The sequence below is a fragment of the Sinohyriopsis cumingii genome, unplaced genomic scaffold (genome assembly GCF_028554795.1).
Source record: "Sinohyriopsis cumingii isolate HCF-2022 unplaced genomic scaffold, ASM2855479v2 utg002845l, whole genome shotgun sequence".
Classification (NCBI taxonomy): domain Eukaryota; kingdom Metazoa; phylum Mollusca; class Bivalvia; order Unionida; family Unionidae; genus Sinohyriopsis; species Sinohyriopsis cumingii.
This window is the reverse complement of record NW_028316316.1, coordinates 26,699-53,819: the sequence shown is the minus strand read 5'-3', so window position 1 is coordinate 53,819 and position 27,121 is coordinate 26,699. Positions and strand designations below refer to the sequence as shown.

The 27,121-nt window shown below is 38.5% G+C and overlaps 1 protein-coding gene across 1 annotated transcript in view; it reads left to right on the top strand.

The window, feature by feature from the left end:
* The first annotated feature begins 1,265 nt into the window (after positions 1 to 1,265).
* Positions 1,266 to 27,121, top strand: part of LOC149770023 (toll-like receptor 4) — a 35,995-nt gene continuing 10,139 nt past the window's right edge. Inside the window, exon 1 of the mRNA XM_089949517.1 lies at positions 1,266 to 1,423. The gene's annotated coding sequence lies outside the window, so the exon portion shown is untranslated. The remainder of the gene's footprint in view (positions 1,424 to 27,121) is intronic.

Here is a 27,121-nt window from a genome sequence, read left to right as displayed (position 1 = left end):
CCTTAGTCTATTCAGATTTGCAAGAACAAAGTCACTAGTTTTTGTGTGCAAACCACGTGTTGGCATAAGTGTTGAAACTACTGGTATTTCTTATGTTTAGTTTGTATTTATTTCTTTCACGATAATGATGGTCATTGAGGCATAAATATATACAAGAACAATTAACTTGGTAAATAATTATTTCTTGACTTTGTCACAAATGGTACCTACCTATTACATTTTATGATAGTGCTGTGCTTGTAATCAAGTTATTCATTCCACGTAAATTACTATATTCGGCAATCTTGCAGAGAAGAAACTAATGATCATAATGATGACGACGACGACGATGATGATTACGATGATGGCATCAGCATTATCATCGTCGTCGTCGTCCTGGAACAAACGCTAATAGTTTAACTCAGAAGTATGAAGCACATTAACATGGTCTTGTACAAAGGCTGATCTCAGGAATTCATGTATCATTGTATCAACATGTTCTTGTACAAAAGCCGATATCAGGAATTCATGTATCGTTGTGTCAACATGTTCTTGTACAAAAGCCGATATCAGGAATTCATGTAGCATTGTATCAACATGTTCTTGTACAAAGGCCGATATCAGGAATTCATATATCATTGTATTAACATGGTCTTGTACAAAGGCCGATATCAGGAATTCATATATCATTGTATCAACATGGTCTTGTACAAAAGCCGATATCAGGAATTCATATATCATTGTATTAACATGGTCTTGTACAAAGGCCGATATCAGGAATTCATATATCATTGTATTAACATGGTCTTGTACAAAAGCCGATATCAGGAATTCATATATCATTGTATCAACATGGTCTTGTACAAAGGCCGATATCAGGAATTCATATATCATTGTATCAACATGGTCTTGTACAAAAGCCGATATCAGGAATTCATGTATCATTGTATCAACATGTTCTTGTACAAAAGGCCGATATCAGGAATTCATGTATCATTGTATTAACATGGTCTTGTACAAAAGCCGATATCAGGAATTTATATATCATTGTATCAACATGGTCTTGTACAAAAGCCGATATCAGGAATGTATATATCATTGTATCAACAGGGACTTCTTTCGTCTTTTAGCAAACTGACTCTCATTCTATACTGTGAACTTACTGACATTTTTTCTAGAAGTGTAAACAAACTGAAACGGCGAAAATTTGAACCATGGTGACGCGTCGCTTAGATGATGAGTATACCTATTTATAGCATATCTGTGTAACTCACTGCGACGTGTTTATCTTGTATAATGAACAACAGCTTAAATAATTTTCATTTTACGTGATAGATGCAGAACAGCTGGAGGTGGAACCCGTGCGAGTGAACGAGTCAGTCACTAACCTATTCTTTGCAGTAGTTTAAAAGAAATCGCATTCGATTTGAAATCAGGATCAGAGGTAAACCTCTCTCTCTCTCTCTCTCTCTCTCTCTCTCATTGCTTTATCTGATATTGTAAAGGATGCATACATACATACATACATACATACATACATACATACATACATGGATGGATGGATGACCTTTTGCTGGTTTTGATTTCAGAGAAATGCAACCATTTCATAATGTCAAATGGGCCTGGCTCTATCGCCAATCTTAGAGTTCCTTGGACATTTAAAAAAGCTGTAAGGGCACCGAATTGGCTATATCGCCAATCTTAGAGTTGCTGGAACATTGAAAAAAGCTATAAGGGCACCGAAATTCTGATCTGCCGCCATAAACATATGAATAGTGTTGGCTAAGGTCATCGAGTACGTAATCAAAGAACTTGTCGGCAAGATATTTTATATGTTCAGAAAGACGTTAGTATAATTGGTATTGTAATACCCACTTAATATTATCAATAATACTGTCTATAAATATGGTACAAGGCTGCATCATTAAATATTGGTCACAACAATGATATAGGTCAATCAGACAAAGCACATTGCGTTTTGGTCCTGTTCTCAACGTTATCGAAGATATAGAGGATGTATGCTTCACCCAAAAGATTAAACATAACCGTTAATCACTTGTTACAAGCACATTTTCCTTTTATTCTGTGCTGAAATGTCAGCTACAGAAGAGTTTAACAGACTGAAGTAGCAGATTGATTGTGTACATTAACCCGGAAAAATGAACAGTAACCCAATTCTCTTGATTACATTTACACAGGAAACATGAGCAGTGACCTAATTCTCTTGTCTCCATTCACACAGAAATCATTCACACAGAAAATATAAGCAGAAACCTAATTCTCTCGTGTACATTCACGCAGGAAATCTGAGTAATAACCTAATTCTCTTGTCTCCATTCAGACAGAAAAATGAGTAGTAACCTAATTATCTTGTCTCCATTCAGACAGAAACATGAGTAGTAACCTAATTCTCTTGTCTTCATTAACACAGAAACATGAGTAGTAACCTAATTCTCTTGTCTCCATTCAGACAGAAACATGAGCAGTAACCTAATTATCTTGTCTCCATTAACACAGAAACATGAGTAGTAACCTAATTCTCTTGTCTCGATTCACACTGAAAGAATGAGTAGAACCTAATTCTCTTGTCTCCATTAACACAGAAACATGAGTAGTAACCTAATTCTCTTGTCTCGATTCACACAGAAAACATAAGTAGTAACCTGATTATCTTGTCTCCATTCACACAGAAACCATTCACACGGAAAACATAAGATGTAACATCATTATTTTTCCCAATTTAATAATGCACATATTTGGAGACAAAATGTTTAAGTTCATCGCGGGATTCGAACTTGGTTCTCTTTCGCGACTGGCCAATATGCTACCACTGCACCAAGTGACGTCATCAGTGAGAATACAATTATTTCATCGTAATGTTATTGAAGTATGTTGTAGAACGTTGTGGGCTGAAAAATTGGAAAATTGAATAATTCACGGAAAAGCTTTTTTTTCTTTCTTTTTTTTTTTTTCTTCTCTTTTTGTCTTCATGGAATCGCTCTTCCTTGTTGGCATAAGCATCAGAACACGCGCTATCTTGATATCGTGGTTTCGCCTTGCATTGAACCAGTTGCACACATTTTCGAGTCGCTCTGTGGAATGTCTTAGAGGCGTAATGTTTGGCACTCATGGTTTTGCTTCCGCGTTAGCTTAGGTCACGGAACATTTTTGAAACGATGTGCTGCTTTGCATTGTCACCATCCAAAAGATTTATACTTCATCAATATTAGTAAAGGGATTGTCGGATCCGGATTTTCTGATGCAATCAACTCGACGTGAACTAGCAATTAAGATACCATTACTGCGATAACAATAATAATAATAATAATAATAATAATAATAATAATAATAATAATAATGTATTTAGCATTAAAAGGTTCCAACTTTCCTCTTTTGTACCAGCAAGTTTACACACTAAAAATTGTTTGAGGATCATCTATTTCTGGTAATTATGAATGGCGTAAAATTTTAACGTTTAGGAAAACCACGCGCTTTAGGAACTGAAAAATTATTTCAACAAGTTTTCTTGCTTTATGTCTAAAAAGATAGAAAGAAAACAGTTTTAATAAAAGGGTACGAACATCTGCGGCATGATGCCCGAGTGCTAGGCATCACCATAAACTGCCACACTGCAGATATATGACTGAAAATTGTTAAAGCTACGTTAAAAATCCAAATCACAGAGAGAGAGAGAGAGAGAGAGAGAGAGAGAGAGAGAGAGAGAGAGAGAGAGACAGACAGACAGACAGACAGACAGACAGAATTTTAATAGAAATTGACTTCATTCCGCCATCTGGAAATCTATAATATTATTTCTCCGTATATGAGTTTGTTCAAATTTCTGGGTGGTAATTTCCACCTTGTGTGTCAGTTAGGAACAAACTATGACTATCTGTAATACAGACTAAGTCAGTTCGGAAAGCAGCAGAGGGGGCGAATCGGACATTTTGTCCAATCGTTATTTTGCTTAATTATTACTTTCTGCACTCAACGATCTAGTGTCGTCAGCGCCTGGTAAAAAAAAAACGACGACGTCGTTGGGGGATCGTCGCGTCGTGATTTGGTTTAATTAACACCTTCTGCGCGCCGATCCCCAGCGTCGTCAGCGTCCGGTAAGCACATCGACGACCGCGTCGATGTCATCGCCCCCTCTGCTGCTAAGTGGTTATTTACAATGAAAATTATTTACAACTAACCGAATATTTGGTCAAGTCCGATACGATATCGTGTCCGAGGATCATGTAAATTTATCGTTACGAATCCATGTGGGGTCGACTGAGCATGACTAAAAAAGTTTCGAAAAACATTAAAGTCCATGTCACCGCCGCACCATGTCTGCCAAATATTTCGTAGCGTGTGTGTATCAACGCCGTTGAACACAGCAAGAATATTACAGTTGTCTCTAATTACTTTTGGAATCTGAGTGTATCGTTGAGTGACATATATCACGTCAGTGTTTTTATGCCTGCCTCTGGAAAATATCCTAGCTGGGTTTTTTTGATTGTCTAACATAACATCATCGTACACGACTAGATTGTTAACGTCGCCATCAATATCATCAATACCCGGTGCATCATTGATATCCGTAATAAACTCAATAACATTTTTTTTAGCGATCGCTGATGCATTCTCGTTGAAATCTTTTAACACCTCGTAGCATCGTTGATCATCTACGCTAGGAGCCACCAAATACAACTTATCCCACTTCATCCATCTCATTATTAAATTGAGTAACAATTGCGTCTTGCCGGATCCAGATGGTCCGATGATAATCATCCGGATCGAGTTTGGTAACGCTGCAACATGCTTAACTGGTTCTCTTGTTTTAGTCGCCGAAAAATCAATTATATTCATATCTCTATACATAAATTATGGATCTATATTGTGTGAAGTGTAGAGTACGTACTGGCACAAATGATATGACAACCGCTACAACAAGAAATAACAGATCGGCGCTTACTGGTAAGTGTGTACAATGCGGTACAAAGAAATTTAGATTTATTTCTATTAGACCCGGAGATGTTTTAAAAAAAAGCGAGGAGGTGACATCGCAGCCAAATTGGCAAAACTCCCCGGAACACCGTGGGCAAAGTATCCAGGAGAAAAACACCTCCCAGGATATAACTACTGTGGCCCCGGAACACGATTAGATATTAGACTCGATGATCAAAATCAGCCCAAACCCGGTGAGTATCCAATAAACGCTATCGATAAGGCGTGTCATGCTCATGATGTTGCTTACAAAAGTAGCGATCTGCAACAGCGTCATATCGCGGATGTAAAATTAATTCACGCATTAAATGCTATTCCTGATAAATCCGTCAAAGAAAAATTGGCCTCATGGTTGGTAAAATCGGCTATGAAAGGTAAATTAATGATTGGAAGCGGAGCTTCTGGCGCTGGTAATTGAAAACGATAGCGTTTATAATAACAACATGGAATCCATCTATTATTCTCCGAGAGGATACTGGAAGGGGAAGGCCGCAATTGGTAAGCTTGCAAGCGCTGCAAAGGTAACAAAGACCACTGCGGCTAATTGGTTATCCAAACAGGCTATATGGCAAATCTATCTACCACCGCCTAAACAAATCAACTTCTCGCGCTTTGATGTCAGCGTACCTAATGAAGTTCATCAGGCTGATATACTATTTTTGCCGCATGACAACGGTTACAAATACGCGCTAACCGTAGTTGATGTTGCGAGTCGATACAAACAAGCGGAGCCGTTAAAAACAAAGTCGGCAACTGAAGTAGCCGCTGCGTTTGAAAGAATTTATCGAAGAGGCCCTCTGCGCTGGCCAAATCTATTACAAGTTGATCCTGGTAGTGAATTTCGCGGCGCTGTTTTATCAACGCTGAAACATCATAGCGTCGCGATACGACGAGGTCATACTGCGCTACATCGTGATCAGGCAATTGTTGAACGATTCAATCGGACTCTCGCTGAACGGTTATTTGGATATCAATACGCGAAGGAATTCATCCAAGAAAAACGATCTCGTGAATGGGTTAAAAGGTTGCCAGGCGTAATTGCAGCGTTAAATAACGAGATTACCCGAGCAATCAACATGAAGCCCAGCGACGCGATTAAATACGAGTATATACCCGGAAAATCAAAAATAAATAGCGTTTCCAAGCCGATTCTTGGCGATGTCACCGTTAGATATCTATATGAACCAGGAGAGCTTGAAGACGGTAAAAAAAGAGCTACTGATCCTATTTGGAGTGTTACCACACATAACATATCAACGATAACACGATCAACTGGTAGACCACCGATCTATAGACTGGATTCAACTGCTCCTCAGCGCGGATTTACACGCGAGCAACTACAAGTGATACCTAACGATACTCAATTACCCCCACGTGGTCTTAACTAGCGCCGTTGCGTCTATTGCACTCAAGACAGGTCAACCTCACATTGTTTTTGACATGACCGAGACTGTTATCGATCCTATCCACGGTAAATTGGCGAGTGTCTTTATCCGAATAACGCCAACTCATTATACAATTGCAACTCGCGCAGTGATTATTCTGTTGTTGTCGTAGCGAGATTATTAATTCGGCATCAATATCAAAACGCCGCTGTTTTTTTTTTATCCTGTTGGCGGTAACCCGAGAGTTTTCTATCAATGACGCTTGCATCGATGGTGACTTTGTCGCCGGCTTCGTCAGTGACTCCGTCACCGGCTCCGTCAATAACAATTCTTCGAAGCTGATTTATCCTTCGTACTCTGGACACTGCAAGATAGACTAGATTCGACCATTCGATGCGATTATCAACTATCCAAACAATTGTGTCCGTGATGGTTAGTCCCTGCGAGGAATGTATTGTTGTTGCGTATCCTAGCGTCCACGGGGATTTATCAGCACGTAGCGCGTCCTCGACGACACCGATATCAACGAGCACGATATCATTCAGCACGAGAATTTGTTTTTCTGTCCGGCCTGGAATTTCAACTTCAATGTTCTGCCGCCGTGTGTCCGCGGGTCTATAACATAACGGCACTGGACGCGTTGGAAACTTTTCCTTATGCAACGTAAACAACTTCCGCTGAAGTGTGTCTCTGACTATCTTTCTACTCGCTACAATCAAATCGTTTGGTCTCCATGTTTCCCAGAATTCATTCAACGGCGTTTCCGGAATCACCTCGCGGATTATTTCACACTGAACTCTATCCGGCTGTAATCTGATTAGTTTTTTAACCTCGCGCAGTTGTTCATCAAGTGCTCGGTAATCAGTATCGGTTTCTTCATAATAGTCCACAAAACCCCTTAACCAATCATGTGGACCCTCGCCGACAAATGGTGGTGGTTGGCCATGATCCCCACACATGATTACCGCTGTATTCGCGCGCAGCAACCACTCAAGAAACATTTGTAAAGTATCTAACGAAACAGTACATATCTCATCCCAGATGATAATGTCGGGAATAAATTTTTCACCCATTCGATCAGGAGTCCACTCACCGCCGCTGTATCGAAAAAAGCTGTGATAAGTAACGGCGTCAACATTTCGTTGTTTTATCTCTCGCGCTAGTCTATGGGTCGGTGTAAGCACGATTATACTTGCCCGCGTTCGAAATAATTCAATTGCCCGAGTCGTCTTTCCTGACCCGCCACAGCCGCTTAAATAAACCGTCTTGTGTCTACAAATTGGATCAGAACACGGTGGTGCATCAGACCATTCTGACAATTTATCACCGCGTAAGTAGTTGTTCTCAACGGTGACATCTGCTGACGGGGAATAATCGCGTCGTATTTCGTTTTTAATTCTCCATGTACCCCAACTCTCGTCCGGACTAGTAAACTCGGCTACGTTTTCCTTATACGCTACGTCAACATAAAACGAATCAACGGCTACTCTAACCGCGGTATCGGGAAATCTATTTATCATCGAGAATAAATTGATAGCGGCATAACCCAGCATAGACGCCCTCAAATGTGGATACGCCGGGCTGTCTCCATCGCTGTAGGTAACAACTGTACCCAACCTCGTTCCATTGGACAAGAAAGCTGTTTTGCAGTTCACGTATCTATTTTTTGCCACTGCGTCCTTGATTACGAAATCATATTCTGCGTCATCTATAATCAGCCGTGAGCAATATCGTTTGTAGTCGTGGTTTTTTCCACCTTGTGTGAACTTACCGATTATTCTTCTACCGAGATCTTTTGCCTCGTGGTTTCGTTGGTTGAATACCCTCCTGGACCATTCGATGATATATTCCTCGTCGGCATCAATGTGTTTTCTGGACTCGTCAATTATGCTATCTAGACGCTCCGGTTCTGGTAACCAGACTTCAGTCTGCGCCCGATATGATATAATCGCGTCACTGACAATCAACGAAACTAGCATTTTACAATCAATCATATACCGTAGCAGCGCTATTGGCAACCACTTCTTTTCAGCCATGTGTCTACCGATCCAAATATAACAACAGCGATGAAGTCCTGCTGCGAATTCAAATGATACTATGCGAGCGAATCCGGTTAAATCAAAATCAGGCAGTGGTCCATTAATAGCAACACGAGTCATTTCATGTCTGGGGTGTCCAAATCGTCTAAAGTACTCAGCGGCGGATCCATACCCGAGAAAACTCGCTGGATAACAGGCAACCATATCAACCGAGATCATAGCGTCGCGGTTGTATTCAGTGTTCCATAGTCCACCGTGATAGTATTCCAAACAACTGGATTGTACATCCGGCAGAAATTCCTTGCGCGTTGGTCTCCACGCATTTTTCCTTGCTGCAACATGAGCCGCAACCGATGGAATCGTGAAACAATTTGTTAGCAGTTGTTCATCATGCTCCTCAAATTCTATGGCGGTTTTTTTCATCCTGTTGTGAAATGCTTCAGTGCGATATAATTCGCCGTTTGGTCTTACAAACTGATCAAAGGTATCCGCATCGTTTTCAGCGCTGCGAAGTAACCACACTGATACAGGGTCGTTTTTACACAAACAAGCGATAGCATCAAATAGTTTCCTCTCCGCGAGAAAACCGTCCTTGGAGAATTGTTCTCCCAGGAATTCTTCGGGTATATACTTTACTGTTCTATCCCGTGGAAATATTGTGATCGCGGGCGTCCATGCGTGTTCGTTATGATCAATAATTTTGATTGGGGCTCCCTTCGATTTATACTTCGATTCGTATAATACTTCACCGGTTATCGTTGTAACGGTTATTGGAAATCTCAGCGATGTTTCTAATCTCGCTATGTCGCTGATGGTTGCTCCACGCTCTTTTACGGTTAGTTCCCACTGGTTGATTTTGCTACGTCGTAAATCAGTCAATTTGTTTCCTCGACATGCATTTGTAAAATGCTCTATTATTCGTTCTGCTACACAATTTATCCCCGTTGACTGTTTCATCGGTTTCAGTTTTCCGATATCAGGTTTCTTATTTAACGGGTATATTCCATAAACAACTGCTGTTTCAGGATACGCTCGTTCATAGTATGGTCTGTCAATTCCGGTTAACAACCCCGGCTTGGAGTCGCGGCTGACAATGACTGTTTTCTTGTCGCCGAGAACTGGTTCAAATTTATCACGTATGATCCAATCGCCTGATTCCACCCGGACAATGAATTTTACTCTGAAGAAATACCTTTTACCGTCAAGTTGTGATATTATCGTTGCTGCGCGGTTGTCGTTCATGGTAGCATCAACAACACCATCAATTCGAAATGTTGACCAACTATGAGATGCACCATCACGCTTGAATTCATTGATACAATCGCGTATTTTATTTAACAGGGTTCTATCGTTTATTAACGCTTTTGGTACGTCCTTGAGGACTCTATCGAGATTGAACTTAATATTTTTCCGGGGCTTAATTGCTGCCAATCTCTCGAACTCATCCATATAATTAAAACAAGTATTTAAATGAAAGAATATAGTATAATGAATCACTGCAAATGGTTGATGATTGGGTCGACAACCCCGTGCAATAAATCATGTAGAGGTGAATTCTGCGGGTACCATTTACAGAGCGTTCGTAATGGTTCTCTTGGTCCCCTCCCGTGCTTGGTTTGCCACGTCGGTGTAAGAGGAAAATCGCAGTTGTGTATTAATTGTGGCGGAAAGCGATACAGGGAACTAAAACGCTATTATGACAAGCGAATTAAAAACGCCGTCATTGACCCCACCGCCGACTTCGTCATCAAAACCCCCCAGGACTACGTTGAAAGATTCATAATTAAACCAAATAATAAATTAGACAAGTAGTATTATTATACAAATGGACCAAGAATTTCAGATGCATCCTGTGCTCGTCAGTTATGAGGCGTCTCGCGACGGCATTGTTAGAAACCGCAAACTGAAGAAGCCGGTTGGTACCGTAAATAATCACGGATACTTGCAATTTACTGCAGGAGGAAAAAACTATTATGTTCACAGGATTGTATTTGAAGCATTCAACGGATTAATCGAAAATGGGCTTGTGATTGATCATATTAATAATAATAAGACTGATAATTCTCTTACAAACTTGCAAGCTATCTCGCAAAGTCAGAATACCAAAAAAGGCCAAACCGGTAAATACCCAAAGAAAGCAAAACCCGTAAAGTCATTTGATACAACAACTCACGAGAAAAAAATATTTCAGTCGATGAATGAGGCAGGAAAATATTTTGACATTTATATCGCCTCAATACGATTTGTTGCAGAAGGAATACAGAATTCAGCGATCTCAAAAAAGACCGGGCATAGAATTCGATTTTCATATATAACAGAAATCAGCGAGTGATGAAGTCACCGGCGCCTATGGCGCTGACGAGGTCACGTCTAACGAATTATTAAACACCTTCGGAATTGATACACGGGGTTTCATTTTTTTTTATTTAAAAACAAGATGTTCTATAAGAATAATGAATATCGAAGACATCAATAATATATTAGCCGAGATTTCAAAATTAAAAAATCAAGGAATTGAATTATCTGATGGTCTCGACAGTGAAAAAATATTATCCGATTATGAGATTATTAACGAACAATCGAAACGGGGGCGTTTTACCCTGGCCCGCGAGTATTTTTTTATAAAACGATTACAACATACGATTAATGAAAACTTGTACCACAATGACGCAAATGCACTCATTGGACTATTTACTGCCGTTGAAATAATACGAAAAAAACTTGGACGTGTTTATGAACGACGCCGGGAGATTTCTAGTAAGATCAAAAACATTAGAAGGATTATAGACGGAGCCTCCGATGACGCACTGGGCGGGAAATTAGAAATTGCGGAGCAATTGCAATAATGGTAGGCGAATCACTTACTACTCGGCTAGCCAGAGAGCGGCTAGCAGCGCTTAGAAAGTTTATACCGTTACGAGACAGGGTCCGAGAACAACTTCAAACGCGGCAACAACTACAAACTGATTTTGCTGTTGGAAGCGAACAACTCTTTGCCCCGGTAACTAAAGCGACCAAAGATGTTACGGCGGCAACTGTACCCGTCCTCGATGCGCTTGAAAAGATAGCGGCAGAGACAAAACAAACAAAAAGGTCTTTAGAAACACTCCCTGCGAAAATAGCGGCTGCTACAACACGGAGGCCACCACCACTCGCTATAACCGAACCACAAGAACCTTATGTTACAATGGCCGATGAAGAAGAACTAGGCGCCACCGCAAGAGAACCAGAAGAAGAAATACCCGAAGAAACACCAGAAGAAGAAACACCGAAAGAAAAAAAGAAAGAGGGGAATATACCCCGTAATGTTCTTAAAAAGTCCGCAATAGATCAAATTAGAGACATCGACGACGATGAAGAATTAGTTAATTTTGTTGCTACAACATCAACTAAGAGCATTCGAGATGAGTATATCAATGAAGGTTACAAGAAAAAAATAACCTCGACGGAGAACTGGGCAAGAATAGTGTATTTAGCGAGTAAACATAGAGACGCATTACCACATCGTGGTGATCCCGATTACGATGAATTCCTCGAGAAAGTTAAGAGTAGAACATCAAAAAAAGGAAAAGGATACTCTGTTGGTAAAGAATCCTACGGCGTTACCTGTCCTGGTAGTGTTCTCAGTGATATATCACGGCTAGAGGTACTAATTGGAGGAAAACGAGCCGGAAATAACTCTCCGGAAATAATCAATGAGGCCGCTGATATTTGCAAGCGGTTATTTGCAGGCGGTATTATGGACATTAATGCATATCGAACGCTCATAGACGAACTCGTGGATGATTAATTGGAAAACTGGTGTTTTTAATAAGGATGATCATACACTACAACCATGATAAACCAGTACTCGTCTACGTGGTAAACTCGCGATTGCCTGTTTACCGCGCGTACTATGGAGATGGTCTCGGTAGCACCATTGCGGGGTTATTTACAAGAATGGCTCCAAAAGTAGCGCCGTTAGCCAAACAATTAGGAATGAAGGCTATTGATGTTATTCGTGATAAGGGTATTAGTGCTATTGGAGATGTTGCCGGAAAGGCGCTTTCAGCCGCGCGGGACAAACTAATGTCGTTGGTGAAATCCAAGAGATTTTCAAAAAGAAAACAGATGCCATCAACGACAGTGATGCCTGCGAATGTCAGTAAAGTAATAAATAACGCCGTGGAAGAAAAACTAGAGTCGTTGGTAAACAGTAATCAAGATGACGCCGCAAACATAATAGCGGGGAGTGGTTTAAAACGACGACGATGATTTAGATGCATCAGCGTATTATTAAATAAAATGTTTAAACGAACAGCTGACCCGGCGTTTGATATGGACGCACCAGTGCACAAGGATGATTCCGTCCGTAATTATCAATTTTATTCCTATTATGCAGTACAACCCGACATAAGATCGCGAATTGAACTTCAAGTCCATGATACCAGTAAATACTTTTTACCGTGTGAAGCGTTTATTGAAATCGAAGGAGAACTTGTAACAGAGGCCGATACTCCTGCTGTACCAGCACCGTATCCAGATGGTACCAAAGTTGGCTTAGTCAATAACGGCGTAATGGCGCTGTTTGAGAGCGCAAAATATCTCATTGACGGGCGAGAGATCGAGTCTATAGAACGCGATGTTGATGTTGCTACAACAATAATCGGGCTAGCAAGATATTCCGACGATTACACAAGATCAGCGGGTCCATCTATGATGTTTGCAAAGGATACTAGAAACACTGCCGGAAACTCGCAATCTGTGGTAAGACGACCAAAAAAAAATGCTGGTGACGCTGATGCTGATATTGAGAATATGATTATAAACAGCGATCCTAATTTCAACCTCGGAGCTGCAACACGCATATCAATGTTAACAGGACCGCGTAAATCTTTCTCATGCGCGATTCCACTGCATCATATATTTGGATTTTGTAGGAACGTGCGAAAAGTTATCTACGGAGCAAAGCATACCGTGGTACTTGTGCGAAAAGGTGATGATAGAAATGCAATTTGGAGAATTGCAGCGGATACTGCAAATCCAAATAATGACCCTGGTAAAGTCGTTTTAACTAAAATGTCATTGTGGATGCCGGTGTTGACTCCATCCATTACCACAGAGGCACGATTGCTATCCTTCATGGAGCAGGGAGGAAAATCATTACTAAGTTGGCTAACAACAACAACAGATACTAAGCAATCAAATATCAATGGTATATTCACATGGAACCTGGCATCACAACAAGGTATTTCGGCTCCGCGTCATATATTTGTTGCGTTGCAGGATATGACGAGAGTTGATAATCAATTATCCAGCCATATGATATTTGATCAATTAGGCGTTACTGACGTCTCGCTGAGAATAAACGGCCAGCAGGAACCATCTGAGGATATACAACTTAATTACGGTCAAAACCATATCGCACGTGTGTATCATCGATTGCTGTCATACATGGGTCGTGATCAAAACGTCGACACTGGTTTGCAAATATCACAACTTGATTTTAAAAACCTGTATCCGATTTATTACTTTTCGCTGGAACATCTTGATTTAACAAGACAGTCCGTCGTTGATATACACTTCCGAGCTAATGTAACTCGCGGCGTTATTGCTAATTATAGAGCTATTGTTGTCATCCTCAGCGATAAATCAATGCTGTTGGAAGGTGTTGGTGGACGAATGAGAATCGTTGATGCGCCAGTGGAAAACATGTAATTGAAAGCACAAAACGCGTTTACAATAAATGTCGTATAGTGTCGTCAGTGTAGAGTTGACTGATGGTCAAGTCAAGAAATTACGATCAAAGTCGGCTAAACAATGCGGAACCACAATAACGCTGAAGCCGTCGCAGATGGCGGGTGGTAATCATAAGATATCGTTGACGGCGCGTCAAATAAAACATTTCAATGATGCGATGAAGAATAAAAAGGGAGTTCAAATAGATTTTTCAGCCGCAGCAATTAAAAACATGGAAAAGACCGGTGGGATATTTCCGCTGTTAGCTGCGATTCCAGCGTTGATTGCCGCGGCCGCACCAGCAGTGGCTAAGGCGGCGGCGTTAGGAGCCGTTGGTACCGCGGCGGGAATGGCATTAAAGAAGGCAACCGGGAAAGGCTACAAAAAAAAACGACCCGTGGCCGGAAAGGGTCTAAGACTACCGGGAACCCCGTATTCATGGTACTCGGGAAAGGGTCTAAGACTACCGGGAACCGTTTAATGACTCCAATGTCTAATTTTGATTTAATAGACGCCGCAAACGCGCTAGCGATAAAAAACTTCAGAGGTGTTTTTATGAGGGATCAATTACCGGCGGCACCAAGAAATATTGAAACCGGTATAATTAACCTCGATGGGTCCTCCGGAGCGGGAACTCATTGGGTTGCATACGCGATTGATCCGCGTGTGATCGTCTATTTTGATTCATACGGGTTAGCCCCGCCGAAAGAGTTCATGCGGTATATCCGGGCGTGTTCAGCCCCGGCGTGTTCAGCCCGGGTTTTTTATTCCACGCTGCCAACACAGCAATTAAGTGACCCACCGATATGCGGCCGTGAGGTATTGAACGTACTCGCGGCGATTTCATCATCGCGGAAACCACCTCATGTGGTTGTAAACGAATACACTAGTGGGAAATTTAGAGACAATTACATTAGATAATAATGATTGATATTTGGGGACGACCGGTTTCGGCGCTGAAAAAGCCCACGGAAACGCCTACCACCGATGACATAAAAAAACTAATCGAGGATGAAATCGCTGATACGTTGAATTTAACAAGTGTTGACCCAGGTGAAATAGTTGTATTTCAAGACCGCCAGGGTAAATTGAAATCCAGTAATGTGTCGCTGGATGACGTTTTAATACGACATCCTAATGTCGCCAATGGCACTATCGCGTTGTATACCGGCGACGGACGACTCAAACCGGGTAAACATATATCGGAGGTGATGAATGAGATAACATCCGTTCGAGACAGACTTACATCGTTGAATATATCTATGATCGAATTCGACGCGCGGGTGAAAAAATCTGCCACCGAGGTGAAAAAATCTGTCACCGATATACAACTCACTACTGCTAGTTTTTTTGGGACCCCGACGGTAACCGAACCAAATCTTGCAACAATAAAAAATACTATTTCGGAGTTTACAACGCTGTCGGGCCAATTTTACACGTTACGAAAAAATGTTAACAGGATCGATGACAACTTTGATAAATTCCTTGGCAAAAAAAATACCAAACCGGATGAGATTACAATAACTATAAATGATATCACTGCGTATGGACAGAGAATAGAAACAATCAAAACTGATGTTGCAACGAACAAAAGGAGTGTAGACGTGCATGAACGGGAAATAGGAATAATCGGCGCTAATGTTGCAACGATCATAAATAATGTAGACTCGCATGGACGGAAAATAGAAACAATCAAAACTGATGTTACAAAGAACATAATAAATAAGAGCGCGCATACACAGGAAATAGGAACAATCAAAACTGATATTGAAGCGAACAAAAAGGGTGTGGACGCGCATACACAGGAAATAGGAACAATCAAAACTGATATTGAAGCGAACAAAAAGGGTGTGGACGCGCATACACAGGAAATAGGAACAATCAAAACTGATGTTGAAGCGAACAAAAAAAATGTAGACGCGTATTGGCGGGGAATAGGATTAATCAAAACTGATGTTGCAGCGAACAAAAAAGGTATAGACGTGCATACATATGAAATAGAAACAATCAAACTTGATGTTGCAGCGAACAAAAAAAGTATGACCGAGAATACACGGGAAATAGAAACAATCAAAACTAATGTTGCAGCGAACAAGAATAATATAGACGCGAGTTGGCGGGGAGTAGGAATAGTTATAACTGATGTTGAAGCGATTAAAGACAGACTACCGAAAATGGCAGAGCAACTCGAAAAAATAAAAACCCCTCATGAGAACATCATCAACACAGTATACACAATTCGGCATGGATCATTCGATTGGACTCCTACACAGAATACAGTAAATATTACCGCAACTGTTAAGGGCATTTATCGACTGACACTGGTTTCAATGATGCAGTTTAATATATTATCGTCGAGTTCATCCGGGTTTAACAATACAATATCAACAATTATAGACAAGGACGCAACTGAACCGTTTACAATTTATGCCGTTGATGGAAATTTAACCAGGGCAAACATTACATGGTATGTGGAATTTGTAGCGAATCTAAGTAATTAAAAACACTAGCTCTTTTAAAATAAAAATGACCACCAAGGAAATTGAATCAGAGGTATCACCGACGTCACATCAATATCGATTCGATACCGCAAAAGAATTTTCCGCGAACTTGAAAACGCTTTCCGAACAATACCGTGCAAAAATAAAAAAATACCGTCGTAAAATAACCGCCATCGACGCGGTCGTGTACTCAGTGTCGGGCATAGTAGCTGGCGCCGGTGTTATTTTATCCACGGTAACCACGATAGCCCCGATCGCTGTTCCAATCGTTGTCTCCGCAATGACAACAATTGCTGGAGTCGCCAACGCAATCACTAGGAAGATATCATCGTGTTTTCAGAAAAAACTCAACGAGTATACAGTAAAACATCAAATAGTATCCGACGCGTACTCGAAATTATCCGGGTTGATCTCGTTATCGATTGATAATTTGTTCGTATCCGATGTTGAATTCTCCACGATGGTCCAGTTGTATAGCTCCGCGATGTCAAAAATCGAGGATTTTCAACTGGAAGCCGGAACCACCTGGTTGTTGAAATTAGACACTAAAGACAACGAATAATAATAATGTCGCTGAACCCCGAAGGGTTTCAATTACTTCAGCGGATCGCGGAGAACACCACTCCGGTACAAACAAGTATGATATCAATAACGTCAACGAAACCCGAATTTAGTGTGAACTTCCCATCGCCGGTTCCAGTGAAGGAAATAGCGCTGGCAAAATTGCGAGTATATCACAGTTGGCCTAATATCCGAGCGGACGCATTTAACGGACAACAACCCAATAACTCGCTGGTTTTTGCACGGACAAATAAACCCGATGGAACCCCAGACTGGAAGGAGGTTACAATACCAACTGGGTCATACCAAATAGAACAAATCAATAAAGAATTTCAACGCAGGATAAAATCGATCACAGGAAAAGAATCAAAAATCGCTATTACGGTTCATGAACCGACGTTATCGTCGACGATTGAAATAAGCACACCGGGGTATATGGTTGATATTTATAACAGTTCAATAAGAACCATACTAGGATGGCCTGAGAATCCACCTCATGAAAGTCCGCCGGAATCTTACACGAATGCGCAATCGTATCATGAGATTAATCCCAGTTATCGAGATAGATTGTCTGATATGAAAGGCACGCCATTACTCAGTTGGTTTACATTTCAAGACAGGAATACCATGCAATGGAATTTGTTGTATGAGAAAACTCCTGAATCACAAGTCGAGGTCACAGTTAATTTAAATGATATCACTGATATGTTTGCCGAGATTAATCGTATTTACCAATCACAACTAGAACAACTACGGGAGACAAAAGCACAAAAACACATTGAGGTGTTAAATCAACTTATATCAGACATGGAATATATCAATGAACGAATCGTCGGGATAATATCCGCTAGTAGAGCTGATGATAAACAAAAATTCCTAACCGAGTATAATATCACAGAAGCCGATTTACCCGATTTCAAGTTTCCAGGATACAACGCACCAGAACTAAGAAAGTTTCTTGATGATTTTTTCGCCCCATCAACTATCCTCAGACACGATAACGGAGATGGTGGTATGCATATTGCTCCATACAACGTAAATATCGCATCGGTGATAGCAATCAATCTAGTGTGTGATGTTATCGAAGGGAGTTACCAGGTAGATACCAAGCAATCAAATCAGGCTCAACAGGGATATATCCTTTATTCGTTTTCACCAACAGCCCCTCCGGGATTTTTAATCGTTGAGAGTCCGATTAATCCGGTCTATATGAGATGCCATAATCGGTTTTTAACGAGAATTAATTTTAGACTTACCGATCAGTCAAATAACCTAATTGATCTACAAGAGGAGGAGTTAGTGATCACTCTGTTTGTAAGATCATAAAGACCCTCATTGTAAATAACCACTTAGCAGCAGAGGGGGCGATGACATCGACGCGGTCGTCGATGTGCTTACCGGACGCTGACGACGCTGGGGATCGGCGCGCAGAAGGTGTTAATTAAACCAAATGACGACGCGACGACCCCCCAACGACGTCGTCGTTTTTTTTTACCAGGCGCTGACGACACTAGATCGTTGAGTGCAGAAAGTAATAATTAAGCAAAATAACGATTGGACAAAATGTCCGATTCGCCCCCTCTGCTGCTCGGAACAATCTATGACTATCTGTAATACAGACTGAGTCAGTCAGTTAGGAACAAACTGTGACTGTCTGTAATACAGACTGAGTCAGTCAGTTAGGAACAAACTGTGACTGTCTGTAATACAGACTGAGTCAGTCAGTTAGAAACAAACTATGAATATCTGTAATACAGAGTCAGTCAGTTAGAAACTGACTAAGTCAGTCAGTTAGGAACAAACTATGACTATCTGTAATACAGACTGAGTCAGTCAATTAGGAACAAACTGTGACTATCTGTAATACAGACTAAGTCAGTCAGTTAGGAACAAACTGTGACTATCTGTAATACAGACTAAGTCAGTCAATTAGTAACAAACTGTGACTATCTGTAATACAGACTGAGTCAGTCAGTTAGGAATAAACTGTGACTGTCTGTAATACAGACTGAGTCAGTCAGTTAGAAACAAACTATGAATATCTGTAATACAGAGTCAGTCAGTTAGAAACTGACTAAGTCAGTCAGTTAGGAACAAACTGTGACTATCTGTAATACAGACTAAGTCAGTCAATTAGGAACAAACTGTGACTGTCTGTAATACAGACTAAGTCAGTCAGTTAGGAACAAACTGTGACTATCTGTAATACAGACTGAGTCAGTCAATTAGGAACAAACTGTGACTGTCTGTAATACAGACTAAGTCAGTCAGTTAGGAACAAACTGTGACTATCTGTAATACAGACTAAGTCAGTCAGTTAGGAACAAACTATGACTAACTGAGAGTGCTAGAATATCAACTACTTGAAATTTCAAAGTTTACACGCGTCAACAGCAGACCAACTGACCGTCAACAGCTGACCAACTGACCGTCAACAGCTGACCAACTCACCTTCACAGGGTTGTTTTTGATTGTTTAACTGATCTTTCACTAATTTTTAAAACTATATCATCAAGTGTAACATAATTTCTCCAAATGTATACTACTAATAATAACCCATAACACTAAGTGTGCCATACAAATGTATACTACTAATAATAACCCATAACACTAAGTGTGCCATACAAATGTATACTACTAATAATAACCCATAACACTAAGTGTGCCATACAAATGTATACTACTAATAATAACCCATAACACTGTGTCATACAAATGTATGCTACTAATAATTACCCATAACACTGTGTCATACAAATGTATACTACTAATAATAACCCATAACACTAAGTGTGCCACACAAATGTATACTACTACTAATAACCCATAACACTAAGTGTGCCATATAAATGTATACTACTAATAATAACCCATAACACTAAGTGTGCCACACAAATGTATACTACTATTAATAACCCATAACACTAAGTGTGCCATATAAATGTATACTACTACTAATAACCCATAACACTAAGTGTGCCATACAAATGTATACTACTAATAATAACCCATATCACTAAGTGTGTCATAACCTCTCTAGTAAATAATATTTAAATAATCAAATGGTCATGAAACGCTGAAGTAAACCAATTGTGCCAGAAACCCTTTAGTAAACCAGTTGTGCCAGAAACCGTTTAGTAAATAGTAAACCAATTCTGCCAGAAACGCTTTAGTAAACCTATTGTGCCAGAAACTCTTTAGTAAATAGTAAACCAATTGTGCCAGAAATGCTCTAGTAAACCAATTGTGCCAGAAACGCTCTAGAAAACCAATTGTGCCAGAAACCCTTTAGTAAACCATTTGTGCCAGAAACCCTTTGGTAAACCATTTGTGCCAGAAACCCTTGAGTAAACCATTTGTGTCAGAGACCCTTGAGTAAACCATTTGTGCAAGAGACCCTTGAGTAAACTAACTGTGACAGAAACCTTTTAGTAAACCGATTGTGCCAGAAACCATTTAGTAAAGTAAACCAATTGTGCCAGAAACTCTTTAGTAAATAGTAAGCCAATTGTGCCAGAAACGCTCTAGAAAACCAATTGTGCCAGAAACCCTTGAGCAAACCATTTGTGCAAGAGACCCTTGAGTAAACTAATTGTGACAGAAACCTTTTAGCAAACCGTTTGTCCCAGAAATACTCTGGTAAACCATTTGTGCCAGAAACCTTTTAGTAAAAAGTAAACCATTTGTGCCAGAAACCCTTTGGTAAACCATTTGTGCCAGAAACCCTTTAGTAAAAAGTAAACCATTTGTGCCAGAAACCCTTTAGTAAAAAGTAAACCATTTGTGCCAGAAACCTTTTAGTAAAAAGTAAACCATTTGTGCCAGAAACCCTTTAGTAAACCATTTGTGCCAGAAACCCTTGAGTAAACCATTTGTGCCAGAAACCCTTGAGTAAACCATTTTTGCTAGGAACTCTCTCATAAAATATAATTAAACTGTGTTCAAATAAACCAAGTGTGCTAGAAATTTTTTCTAAGCCATAACATTAAATATGTCAGAAATATCAATGATCTATTGTACATAAGCTTTCGAATGACTATACTAAATGACTGCACTAAATGACTGGAATAAATGACTGCACTAAATTACTGTACTAAATGACTGCGCTAATGACTGGAATAAATGACTGCATTAAATGACTGTACTAAATAACCGGAATAAAAATGACCTCACTAAATGACTGTATTTAGGTGGTGCTCTACAATTTCGTATTTTTCATAGGGTTAAAATTTTAAAGAAAAAGAATTTCACCGGGTTTCCTTGTATATCTTAGGTATTGTTCAAAGAACCTTTAATTCCCTTTATTTTGGTGTATGATTGATGGGTGAAATATGGGTTAGAAAGTATACAGTTTGGCCTTACTCCAGATGTGCACCTTTAAAAAACTAGCTCTACTTGGCCATTTTCACTTTCTGAACATTAGAGGTAAATTGTAAAAAGAAGAGCCAATAACTTTTATTTACATTTTATATATTTGGTACTTCATTCATTGCACTTTCAGAAGCTGGTATTGTCTAGTCTGGCAAAATTCATTTTCCCTATTTTAATAGCTGCTAAAGATAGTGTACTTTAGACTAATTCAGACTGATTTTTTAACACAAGGGAACAGTCATTTTAGTTAGCAGTGTGCTAACATCATGTGCAATCTCCACAAGTACAACATCCAAAGAACTATCAACCACATTACATCAACGCAGCATAGAGATGTGCCAACATTCTCTCAACTGTGCATGTTTCAAATACAAACAACTTCACCTTACATAAGTTAATCTCTCAAACGTACATACTAACTGGTGAGCGTCCCGTAAATGACTGTATTATATGATTGTACTAAATGACAGTACTAATGGCTGCAATAAATAACTGTACTAGATGATTGCACTAAATGACTGTACTAATGATTGCACTAAATGACTGTACTAATGATTACACTAAATGACTGTACTAATGATTGCACTAAATGACTGCACTAAATTATTGCACTAAATGACTGGAATAAATGATTGTACTAAATGACTGCACTAAATGACTATGAACTGACTGTACTAAATGACTGTTCTAAATGACTGTACTAATGATCATACTAAATTATTGTACCAAATGACTGCACTGAATTATTACACTAAATGACTGCACTAAATGACTGGAATAAATGATTGTACTAAATGACTGCACTAAATAACTATTAAATTACTGTACTAAATGACTGTACTAATGTTTGTACTAAATGACAGTACTAAATTAGTATACTAAATGACTGCACTAAATTACTGTACTCAATGATTCTACTAAATAACTGCGATAAATGACTGTACTAAATGACTGTACAAATGATTGCACTAAATGACTGTACTAATGATTGCACTAAATTAATGCACTAAATTATTGCATTAAATGACTGGAATCAATGTTTGTACTAAATGACTGCACTAAATGACTGTACTAAATGACTGTACTAATGACTGCACTAAATGATTGTACTAAATGACTGTACTAATGATTGCACTAAATGACTGCACTAAATGATTGTACAAAAAGACTCGAATAAAAGTAATAAATGACTGCACTAAATGACTGTACTAACTTACTGTATTAATTGACTGTACTAAATGACTGAAATAAATGACTCTAATAAATGACTAGAATAAAGGAGCAATTTGTTTGGAAAAGAAAGAAAAAAATAACCGATACATATGTTTCGTTTGTCTAGTAGCTACGTGCCTTGCTCTATGTACATCTTCGCCTATCGTAGTACGTTCTTGCACTGCATCTTGTTAGGCTGTTGTTTTGGCTTTGTTATTGTGATAAAAGACTCGTTTGCGTTTTTGTTTCCTTGTTGTTTTAAAAGACTCTGTTACCTTTTGACTTCGGTTGCCTTTTGGCTTGGTTATTGTGTTAAATGACTCGGTTGCCTTTTGGCTTGGTTATTGTGTTAAATGACTCGGTTGTCTTTTGGCTTGGTTATTGTGTTAAATGACTCGGTTGCCTTTTGGCTTGGTTATTGTGTTAAATGACTCTCTTGCCTTTTGGCTTGGTTATTGTGTTAAATGACTCGGTTGCCTTTTGGCTTGGTTATTCTGTTAAATGACTCGGTTGCCTTTTCGAGAATGATTTCATTGGTTGATTTCATGTTGCCTATATGCTGCATTTTTAATTCATCTTCGAGATTTTCCCACATCATTGACTAAGTTTTTTTTCCAGTGCTTCATTTAAAGCTTTCCAAAATTAAAATGGAAATTACATATATAATAGGTTACTTAAATAGTGAAAAATTATGCAAAACTAGGTTTATATTTGTACCAAAATGAATGCATGTGTCATCAACGATCTCAACAGATTTGGTGTATAAAAAGTTAGACAAAATTACAATTTACACTGTTGTTATCATAAAAACAATACCATACGCATTTTAAAACTGTCAAAACATTGAATTCTTACACTGACAAAATGAAACTAGGAATGCAGCAAATTGCTGACTGTTTTGCAAAAGTGTCGATATTACGAGAAATGTTACATAAAAAAGTACGCTGTAAAAGCATGATAACAGCTGTGTTTTGCACGTTAAGTCCACCTTTTATAACGCTGATATGACTTATTTATCTACAAGAAGGTATTATAGTCAGAAACAAGTCATGAATGGTTAAATAGTCTATCCTAATTTCAGATTCATTCAATTTTATATTATTCTAAAAATACAGTTTACAAGTCAGGCCTATTTTGTAATTGAATAGTAGTTTCCAACAACAACATAATGTTTAAAACTAGTAAGGCTGCTTCCAACATGTTCCCTAATTAATGATAAGAGCTATAAGAACTTTATCAAGACTTTCAACAGCAATATTTGTATATCTGGTTTCGTTATCTGCTTGGTCTTTCATTTCCTTGTACAAGTTATGGTATATGCTTTGCTACTTTTAATTACTTAATTCATCTGTCCCATTACCATGATGGTTGCTGCTTTTATTTACTTCACTCACCTGTCCCATTACCATGATGGTTGCTGCTTTTATTTACTTCATTCACCTGTCCCATTACCATGATGGTTGCTGCTTCTATTTACTTCATTCATCTGTCACATTACCATGATGGTTGCTGCTTTTATTTACTTCATTCATCTGTCCCATTACCATGATGATTGCTACTTTTAATTAATTCAATCATCTGTCCCATTACGATGATGGTTGCTACTTTTAATTACTTCATTCATCTGTCCCGTTACGATGATGGTTGTTACGTTAAATTACTTCATTCATCTGTCACATTACCATGATGGATGCTACTTTAAATTACTTCATTCATCTGTCCCATTACGATGATGGTTGCTACTTTTAATTACTTCATTCATCTGTCCCATTACCATGATGGTTGCTACTTTTAACTACTTCATTCATCTGTCCCATTACCATGATAGTTGCTACTTTAAATTGCTTCACTCAATTGTCCCATTACGATGATGGCTGCTACTTTTAATTACTTCACTTATTTATCCCATTACCATGATGGTTGCTATTTTGAATTACTTCATTCATCTGTCCCATTACGATGATGGCTGCTACTTTTAATTACTTCACTTATCTATCCCATTACCATGATAGTTGCTACTTTGAATTGCTTCACTCAATTGTCCCATTACGATGATGGCTGCTACTTTTAGTTACTTCACTTATTTATCCCATTACCATGATGGTGCTATTTTGAATTACTTCATTCATCTGTCCCATTACGATGATGGTTGCTACTTTTAATTACTTCATTCATCTGTCCCATTACAATGATGGTTACTACTTTGAATTGCTTCATTTATATATCCCATTACCATGATGGTTGCTACTTTGAATTACTTCATTCATCTGTCCCATTACGATGATGGTTACTACTTTGAATTACTTCATTTATATATCCCATTACCATGATGGTAGCTACTTTGAATTACTTCATTCATCTGTCCCATTGCGATGATGGTTGCTACTTTGAATTACTTCATTCATCTGTCCCATTACGATGATGGTTGCTACTTTGAATTACTTCATTTATATATCCCATTACCATGATGGTAGCTACTTTGAATTACTTCATTCATCTGTCCCATTACGATGATGGTTGCTACTTTGAATTACTTTATTTATATATCCCATTACGATGTTGGCTGCTACTTCCTATTACTTCATTCATGTGTCCCATTACGATAATGGTTTCATACGTGATGTGTAAGATTTAGTATATCCCATCAAAAGTAATGTCAGTATTGACACTGCTTAGGCATATTCACTTACTGTGAGGTGAAAGTAAGTAATTGAAAGTCATTGACTTTTACTAATAGAAGATCGCTAAATGTCCCAATAAAAATTACTGAGTGTCACTAAAAGTCGCTTAAGGCGATTAATTGGCAATAAACGTTACCAGCTAATACGCACTAGAAAAAAAGGAATAACTGATTGTTGAAACATTAAAGACATTATTCATAACTAAACGGCAGCCGTAAGCTGGTAGACAGCTATAGCAATCGCATATAAGCCATCACGTGTTACAATACAATTACCAGGCAGAAATTGCCATCAACAAATATTTGTATGTGTACGTTTTTAAACAATATGTAACTGGATGCCACGTAAACCTAGTTAATAGAAACAAAATGCACAATTGAAAAGAAGAATTAGACTACCGAGAGATACAATGTTAAAATGCAAATGCAGAAAAGAAATTACAACTTCACTCTATGCAATTTAAAATAACATCTAAAATTCAAATTACCTCAATGTGAGAAGGAAAAATATTCGGATACGTTTATTACTTTTAATCGAGGCAGGGAATGAGACAACAATAACGAAGGAAAATACCCTTATATAAAATTAAAAAACTTTAAAATCAGTATCATGCTAGAAAAACAAACGTAATAAAAATAAAAAGAAATGTTTAAACTTTTCTAATATGCAAGAAAGGTTAATATAAGGCTAAAGATTATGCTGTAAGGTAGGTAATACAACAGACGATTTGCCAGAATAAAATTAAGTTATTGCGTTCAGGTACTATCAAAATCAATTAAAGGTTCCATTCATCATTTATTGTGATTTTAAAACATTTATGATTAGGTCTAGTAAAGAATAAATAGCATCATGTCCAAGCACATCATATTGACCTTTAAAAAAAGCAAACACATCATATTGACCTTTAAAAAAAGCAAACACATCATATTGACCTTTAAAAAAAGCAAACACATCATATTGACCTTTAAAAAAAGCAAACACATCATATTGACCTTTAAAAAAAGCAAACGCATCATATTGACCTTTAAAAAAAGCAAACACATCATGTTGACCTTTAAAAAAAGCAAACGCATCATATTGACCTTTAAAAAAAGCAAACACATCATGTTGACCTTTAAAAAAAGCAAACGCATCATATTGACCTTTAAAAAAAGCAAACACATCATATTGACCTTTAAAAAAAGCAAACGCATCATATTGACCTTTAAAAAAAGCAAACACATCATACTGACCTTTAAAAAAAGCAAACACATCATATTGACCTTTAAAAAAAGCAAACGCATCATATTGACCTTTAAAAAAAGCAAACACATTATATTGACCTTTACAGAAAGTAAACACATCATATTGACCTTTAAAGAAAGTAAACACATAATATTGACCTTTAAAGAAAGCAAACACATTATATTGACCTTTAAAGAAAGTAAACACATTATATTGACCTTTAAAGAAAGTAAACACATTATATTGACCTTTAAAGAAAGTAAACACAATCTATCTAGGATTTCCATCACGTGATTTTACTAAACCATTAGTATTGAGAGGAAAGACTGGGCATTAGGTCTCTCCCAACACTTTGATAATGTAAGAGTACTTGCGACCAAACAAAATTCAAAACCAAACAAAATTTATAACCTACTTTATTTGCCAAGGATAAATGTTTAAATTAAATCCTGACCTCA